We start from the raw sequence: 8,632 nt of genomic DNA on the forward strand, positions 1-8,632 counted from the left end.
ACTAGATGAAACCCACTAGCATGTGTAGGAGTTGATTGAGCCATATGAATGTGTTGTTCCTACCTTGCTATGCCTGCTATGCTTAGAGTCGTGTCAGGTCTGGTTCATCTGGGTGATGGGCTAGAGTGAAATGATTATGTCGGTGATGAGAGTGGTGTGGTGAACACGATTTGGTAAAGGTATCGATGAGAGGCCATGTAGGAGTACATGGTGGGTTGTTTCATTGAAGCCGACCTTAAGCACTGAGATCTGTATGTGTGATTTAAGAATCAGCTACTACCATGCATTGGGCCCGAAACCAATGGACCCTCTCGGCTTCTTATTCACCCTAGTTCTCTGTCCAGGAGTTGCAAGTAGTTTCTGGTGTTTGTAGCCTACTGGAGGCCGTGGACAGCGCTGACCGTAGGGGTGGGCTGTGATGCGGTAGGTACGTGGCCGAGTGTACCGAATACCCGTTAGGTATCTCGGGAACCCTGTTCACATCGTTCGGGGCCGTATGGGAAACCTCGGCCGGACTCCCTGCGGATGGAACCTGGATAGGCGATAAACCTGGACTAGAGGCTTAGGTGTTTAGGTAGGTCGTGGTCTACACCCACGTCGGCTTTCGCTTGAAGTCTGCCGAGCACATGTCGTGTGCAGACGCTAAGTGGTGGAAACATGTATGAAGAAGTACACCCCTGCAGGGCTATCATGATCTATTCGAATAGCCGCGTCCGCAGTAAAGGACTACTTGGTTGCCTATACAGTTCATAGACAAGTAAATGGAAACTACTAAAAGCCTCAAGATAAGTGTGAGTGCGGAGGATGGCTCTTCCGTAGGAAGACGGAGGTGGATCCTCGGTAGTGTATTGAATTGGTGAGTAGTGGACTCGTGTATGCAAAATCATTTCAAGTTGGAGTCTCGTAGGTTAGCCTAGCCAAGAGTCAAAGCTGGCTTGCTGCAACAACTCCACCAACCCTTCTTGATAATATGCATGTATATAGGATCTGATGTAAGTCTTGCTGAGTACCTTTGTACTCATGTTGCTATAATTTACATTTTTACAGAAGACGCTGCAACCCCTTCTGATGGGTTCTACGTAGACGTTGACATCAATGAGTAGGCTAAGACCCAGGTGGTGATCCTAAGATTGTGAAGGACCACGTAGTATAGCTAGGCTTTCCAAGCCTCTTTTATTTTCTAGTTGTCTGTACTCAGACAAGTTACTTCCGCTGCTGGTTTGTATGACTGTATGACTTGAATGCTGGGTCGTGTGACCCGTACCTTTGTGTATGTTATGTGTGGCTCTCTGAGCCTTAAATAAAGTACTTGTGCCATAGAGTCATGTTGTGATGCCTTGTTGTATTTGCACATATCGAGCATATTGTGTGTATGATTGAAATGCTTGGTATGTGTGGGATCTGACTATCTAGTTGTTTATCCTTAGTAGCCTCTCTTACCGGGAAATGTCTCCTAGTGTTACCACTGAGCCATGGTAGCTTGCTACTGCTCTGGAACACTTAGGCTGGCCGGCATGTGTCCTTCTTCGTTCCTGTGTCTGTCCCTTCGGGGAAATGTCACACATTGAGTACCGGAGTCCTGTTAGCCCGCTACAGCCCGGTTTACCGGAGTCCTGCTAGCCCAGTGCTACAGCCCGGACCCACTTGCTGATGACCGACACGTTCATTGCTGGGTCATGGATGCCTGTCCCTGTAAGTCTGTGCCACTTTGGGTTTACAACTAGTCATGTCAGCCCGGGCTCCTTAACATATGGATGCTAGCGACACTATCATATACGTGAGCCAAAAGGCGCAAACGGTCCCGGGCAAAGGTAAGGCGACACCCGTGGGGATACCGTGCGTGAGGCCGCAAAGTGATATGAGGTGTTACAGGCTAGATCGATGTGTCATCGAGTCGGGGTCCTGACAGCGTTGGCATCAGAGCCGGACTGCCTGTAGGTTCTCCAAGCCAAACTGGTCGATGTTGAGTCTAGAAATTCTTTAGTTATATGTAGGGGAATTGTTTGTGGGTTGGAACGTAAGGCTCTTTTTACTCCTTTATCTTATGACATTCTGATCTGAGTCAGACTATTCTTCCACCGGGGGTTAAGGAATTAGGATCTTTTCTCTCTATCAGGTTCACGTGTTACTAATCAGTAGTACCTTATAGGTTTGATGGATACAAGCCTAGTTCAGTTCTACTACCACATTATGTTGTTAGAATGGACTCAGAACTTTGATATGATGATGTTGAGTGTGTACGAAATCCTTTGTCAAATGTCTCAAAATCCTTCTTGAGCATTTACAGCTGTTATGCTGCCGAAATTTTGCTAGAAATTCTAATGCCTTTGCATTATGATTGTGTTTTCAGATGGCCACTCGCGACCTCAATCAAGTGGTTCGCCTGACTCGATGCCTAGATGTACCCGGCCATACTGCCATGTTTGTCAGGGTAATGACTGAGGCTGGATACCGTTGCTATCCTGAGTACACGGTCGAAGAGCAATTCCAAGACTTTAATCAAAGCCAGTATCTCTGCACTGTCAGGATATTTCCATCTTATCCTGGATCCACCGAGCCCCTTCACTGCTCCTATGGACTCGGGGTTACTATTGAGATGGCTGTGCAGGACGCCGCCTACTCTATGATGACCATCATGCGAGTCAGGTCTGGCCTATTTCGGGACTCTGATTTCCGGTATATGCCAGGATCACTTCCGGGAGCACAAGGGTATCTCCAGGCTATCTATGCTGACCCCACTCAGGAGGATTCACGGACTCGCACCACTGCTGAGATGCTCGAGGATAAGGACCGTGAAAATCGGGCCTTGAGGTTAGAGCTCTTCAATACCCGTGCTGACCATTGGGCCACATTGACTCAGTTTGCACCGGCGGTGCAAGCTGGATATTCGGATATGCGCGATCTCTATCCTGTGAGATCTGCTTTGCCAGACGTGATGGGTTGGCGTGATGTAGGAGGCATCACCCCACCTCGCGGTCCCCGCAGGCCACCGTCTGTTGGTCCAAGACCTCATCCTAGCCCCTATGGTCCACAAGCTCCGCGAGATCGTCTGTTTCCGGATGATCATGTTGAGCTTCCAGGCTATGGAGGTGACTTCTACGAGGACTACTACGGATCGGTCTGAGTTAGTGATAGTATCACTAGTTCGTGTTAGCTGTGTCATCTATCGTCCTGCGTGACTTGTGGGATATGACCTAGTTTGTATCGCCTTCCGGAGGTGTAGAAAAATAATGTATAGGAGCTGGGAATGCCTCCGATGAGATGTAATCCTCTTTTCACCGTAATAGTACCTTGTTTAGTCTTGTACTAAACCCTGTATGGTGTGTATGACGATGGAATAAAGAAGCGGTTTCTGTATCTACCATGTCATACGGATGATCATCTTGCATTCCGAGTTATTCCTTACATTCTGTATCCTATGTCGGAATTTTATCATTCTGACTAAATCATTGTCTTGTTTACCTAGGATGGTCAACACACGCACTAACCCTGCTCCTCAAGAGCAGGCCGAAGGCAGTGAAGTCAGGAATGCAAATCTGCCTCATCCTCCTTCCCTAGCCGAGGTTATGATGGAAGCCGAAAGAAACAAGCGGGAGACCAACCGTTTGTTGGAGCGTATTGAACAGAACACAGCACACCATCAGAGGACTAACATGGTGTCACTCAGTGATTTTATCAAGTTACATCCACCCACGTTCCACCACTCCGTCGAGCCTCTCGACGCTGATGACTGGCTTCGCAGTATCTCTCACAAGCTGCGTTCCGCGCTAGTAGCTGAGTCTGACAAGGTCACCTTTGCTGCATATCATCTTGAAGGCCCCGCCAGTCTATGGTGGGAGAATTATGGAGCTATGTGCCCAGTGGGCCATGTCACTACTTGGGCTGAATTCAGCGAGGCTTTCCGTGAACATCACATTCCGGAGGGTCTCATGGACCGTAAACGTGAGGAATTCTGCAGTTTCACTCAGGGCCGACTCTCTGTGGATGCTTACAGCAGGGAGTTCGGTAACCTCGCACGATATGCAACTGAGGAAGTTTCTACCGATGCCAAGAAGCAAGCAAGGTTCCGTAAGGGACTTAGTCCTGAGCTTCGCCGCGACCTCCGTCTGCATGAGTGCACATCCTTTCAGAAACTTGTTAACAAGGCCATCAGTGCTGAGACTGGTCAGACTGATTATGACGCAACACGCAAGCATGGCCGTGACATGGGTTCCTCATCCGGTGCTGGTCCTCAGAAGCGTCGCGTGTGGGTGCCCAACACTGCCCTGCCACCCAGGTTCACACCGAGGCCATCCTTCCAGGCGCCTCGCCCCATACAACAGTCTGCACCAGCCAAGCCCTATGGTGGTCCAACCAACAATGCTCCTCCACGTACCAGTTCCATGACTTGTTTCAAGTGTGGGGAATCTGGCCACTATATGCGTGAGTGTCCCCAGACCAACCCCAACCAATCTGCTAAAGCTGTTGGCCGTGGCAAGCCAACAGGGAAAGTGTTCCACACCAAGCCGGCCACCGCTACACGTGGCCATGTCAACTGTATCCCTGCCGAAGAAGCTCAAGAGGATCCCAACGTCGTTCTCGGTACGCTTCTTGTTAATTGCCACTCGGCATCTATTCTTTTCGATACAGGAGCCTCTCATTCATTTATATCCGAGAACTATGCTCATTTGCATAACACCGCATTCTGTGACATGCCATCCACTATGGAAATTTCTACTCCTGGTTCTAGATGGCAGACCTCCAGGGTAAGTTATGGAAATGAAATCCAAGTCGACAGACTTGTTTTCCTTGCATCTTTGATAGCTCTCAAATTTTCAGATATTAATATCATTTTGGGTATGGACTGGATGTTAGCTCATCATGCCAAAATTGATTGCTTCTCTAGGACTGTTCAACTCACTCATCCTTCGGGCAAGATAGTCAATGTCTTGACCCGATTAGCCAAGCGACAACTATATTCTCTTAACGCCAGCCCTTTGCCAGATCTTGAGGACAATCCGGTAGTCCGTGACTTCCCGGATGTCTTCCCAGAGGAATTACCAGGTGTTCCACCTGACAGGGATGTTGAGTTCGTAATAGACCTCATTCCAGGAACCGTCCCGATTGCTAGAAGACCCTATAAGATGGCACCACTAGAACTAGCCGAGCTTAAGAAACAACTCGATGAGTCCTTGAAAAAGGGTTTCATCCGACCTAGTTCATCTCCGTGGGCTTGCACCGTCCTATTCGTCAAGAAGAAGGATGGTATGGACCGGATGGTTGTAGATTATCGACCTGTCAATTTGGTCACAATCAAGAACAAATATCCGCTCCCCAGGATCAACGACCTGTATGATCAGCTCGCTGGATCCTCAGTCTTCTCCAAGATGGATTTGAGGTTGGGCTACCATCAAATCAAAATCAGAAACGGGGACATTCCTAAAACGGCCTTTGTTACTCGTTATGGCCAATACGAGTACACCGTCATGTCCTTCGGTTTAACCAATGCTCCAGCCACCTTTTCTCGGTTAATGAACTCAATCTTCATGGAGTATTTGGATAAATTCGTCGTGGTTTACCTCGATGATATACTCATCTACTCCAAGAACGAGGAAGAACATGCCGAACATCTAAGGCTAGTGTTGAAGAAACTTCGAGAGCATCGCCTTTATGCCAAATTTTCTAAATGTGAATTCTGGTTGTCGGAAGTGACCTATCTGGGTCATGTAATATCTGGTAAAGGTATTGCTGTTAACCCTGAGCGAGTTCAAGCCGTCCTTAATTGGACTCCACCTGAATCGGTCAAGCAAGTTCGGAGTTTTCTGGGCTTAGCGAGTTATTGTCGTCGCTTTGTCGAGAACTTCTCCAAAGTTGCTAAACCTCTAACCGAACTCCTAAAGAAAGATAAAAGGTTCGAATGGACTCCACAATGTGAGCACAGCTTTCAGGAACTGAAAAGACGCCTAACTTCTGCTCCCGTGCTGGTACCGCCAGACTTCTCTAAGGACTTTGTTATCTACTGCGACGCCTCGCGACAAGGATTAGGTTGCATTCTCATGCAAGATCGACATGTAATTGCTTACGCTTCACGGCAATTGCACCCACATGAGGAGAATTATCCTACTCATGATCTAGAGCTTGCAGCCGTAGTCTATGCACTTAAGACCTCGCGACATTACCTCCTCGGTAACCGTTGCGAAATATTCACTGATCACCAAAGTCTGAAGTACATTTTCACCCAACCGGATTTGAATCTCAGGCAAAGACGTTGGGTTGAGTTGATCACAGATTTCGACTTAGGAATAACTTACACCCCAGGGAAAGCCAACGTCATGGCTGATGCGCTAAGTCGTAAATCTTATTGTAACAACCTAATGCTACAACAAAGTCAACCGCTTCTCCATGAGGAATTTCGGAAGCTTAACCTTCACATTGTTCCTCAAGGTTTTCTTTCCACCTTGGTGGCGAAACCAACCCTTACGGACCAGATCATCAAAGCACAGAAGGTAGATCTGGGAATTTCCCGCATCAAGAGAAACATCAAGAAAGGAGTTGCGAATTGTTTCTCCATTAATGATCAAGGGGTCGTATACTTCGGGAATCGACTAGTGGTTCCCAAAGTGCGAAACCTGAGGCGATTGATCCTTAAGGAGGCTCATGAATCTCCTCTCACCATTCATCCCGGTAGTACTAAGATGTATCAGGACCTACGCCAGAGGTTCTGGTGGACTAGGATGAAGAGAGAAATTGCTCAGTATATTGCTAGCTGCGACGTCTGCCGTCGTGTAAAAGCAGAGCATCAACGGCCTGCTGGCACCCTTCAACCCTTAGCTATTCCTGAATGGAAATGGGATAAAATTGGTATGGATTTCATTACCGGTTTTCCCAGGACCAAGAGAGGGAATAATGCTATCTTCGTCGTTGTCGATCGTCTTTCCAAAGTAGCCCATTTCTTACCTGTTCGCGAGAGTATAACCGCTAGTCAGCTGGCAGACTTATACATCTCCCGAATAGTGTCTCTCCATGGTGTTCCCTTGGAAATTAACTCGGATAGAGGAAGTCTTTTCACCTCTCGATTTTGGGAAAGTTTCCAAAACGCTATGGGAACCCGCCTTTCCTTTAGCACCGCTTTTCACCCTCAATCGAGTGGTCAAGTGGAACGCGTCAACCAGATCCTAGAAGACATGCTTCGAGCCTCTGTTATCTCATTCGGAATGGATTGGGAGAAGTGCCTTCCATTTGCCGAATTCTCTTACAACAACAGCTATCAATCTAGCTTGGGTAAAGCCCCTTTTGAAGTTCTCTATGGACGACGGTGTCGAACACCCCTTAACTGGTCAGAGACCGGGGAAAGACAATTCTTTGGCCCAGATATGATTCAGGAAGCAGAAGAACAAGTTCGCATCGTTCGTGAAAGTTGAAAACAGCCCAATCTCGTCAAAAGAGTCAATATGACCGAAAACATAAGGCTATGACTTTCGAGGTTGACGAGAAGGCTTACCTTCGGGTTACCCCTCTGAAGGGAACCCATCGTTTCGGTATCAAAGGCAAATTGGCTCCTCGTTACATTGGACCTTTTTGCATTCTCGCTAAACGAGGAGAAGTTGCCTACCAGTTGGAACTACCTCCACACCTCTCCAGAGTCCACGATGTCTTCCACGTTTCTCAACTTAGGCGTTGCTTCTCGGATCCTATCCGTGGAGTGGACTACGAAACGCTTGATCTCCAAGATAATCTTACATATCGAGAGTACCCCATTCGTATCCTCAATCAGGCCGAGCGTACCACTCGACGTCATAATATCAAGTTTCTCAAAGTACAATGGTCGCACCATTCTGAGGATGAAGCAACTTGGGAAAGGGAGGATCGTCTTCGACTTGAGTATCCCACCTTCTTTCCGGAGGAACCCAAATCTCGGGACGAGATTCTTTTGAGTGGGGGTGAGTTGTCACACCCTAGTTAGCCATGCATTAGAGTGTTGCATCATGTTTACTCTTTCATCAGAAACCTGAAATGGGGATGACAGAACCCCCAGTCCCCTCTGAAACCAATTAGGGTTTACTAAAAACTTTTTCAATGAACCTGAAATGCCCTTCTAAAATGCCCATCATTTTTGTCTTGGTTCAGAACCTCTGCCAAAAGTGATGCACATTTTCCTAGGCCATTTTAGGGTTTTTGAATTAAATCATAAATATTTGAATTTGGGCATTTAAAATTATATAAAATATTTAAATGCTCAAGTATCTCCAAACTAAAATGTTTCATGTTGGAAATAATCCAACTATGGACCAGGAGTAGTTTGGTGATTTTAGGAGTTGCCTAAGTATTTTATTTAATTCAACAAAGTTGCAGAAGTATTAAAAAAAACAGAAAACAGAAAGAAATGGAAAAAACTTACCTGACGCCTGCTCCCGGCCCACCTGCCGGCCCAGCCCAGCGCCGCTCCAGCGAGCTGCTTGCCGGCCAGGCAGGCAGGCAGGTGCCCGACGGCGACCGCAGCGCGCGCCACGCACCTGCTCGCCGCCTCGCCGCTCCCCTCGCCCGGTGACGTCGTGGATCGGCCTCCCTCGCTCCCCCGAACCCCCCAGACACCCCCTCTCCTCTCCAGCTCCTCTCCCTCGCGCTTCCCCGCCATGACCGACGCCACCATCGC

Source organism: Triticum aestivum, chromosome 3B (genome assembly GCF_018294505.1).
Source record: "Triticum aestivum cultivar Chinese Spring chromosome 3B, IWGSC CS RefSeq v2.1, whole genome shotgun sequence".
Lineage (NCBI taxonomy): Eukaryota > Viridiplantae > Streptophyta > Magnoliopsida > Poales > Poaceae > Triticum > Triticum aestivum.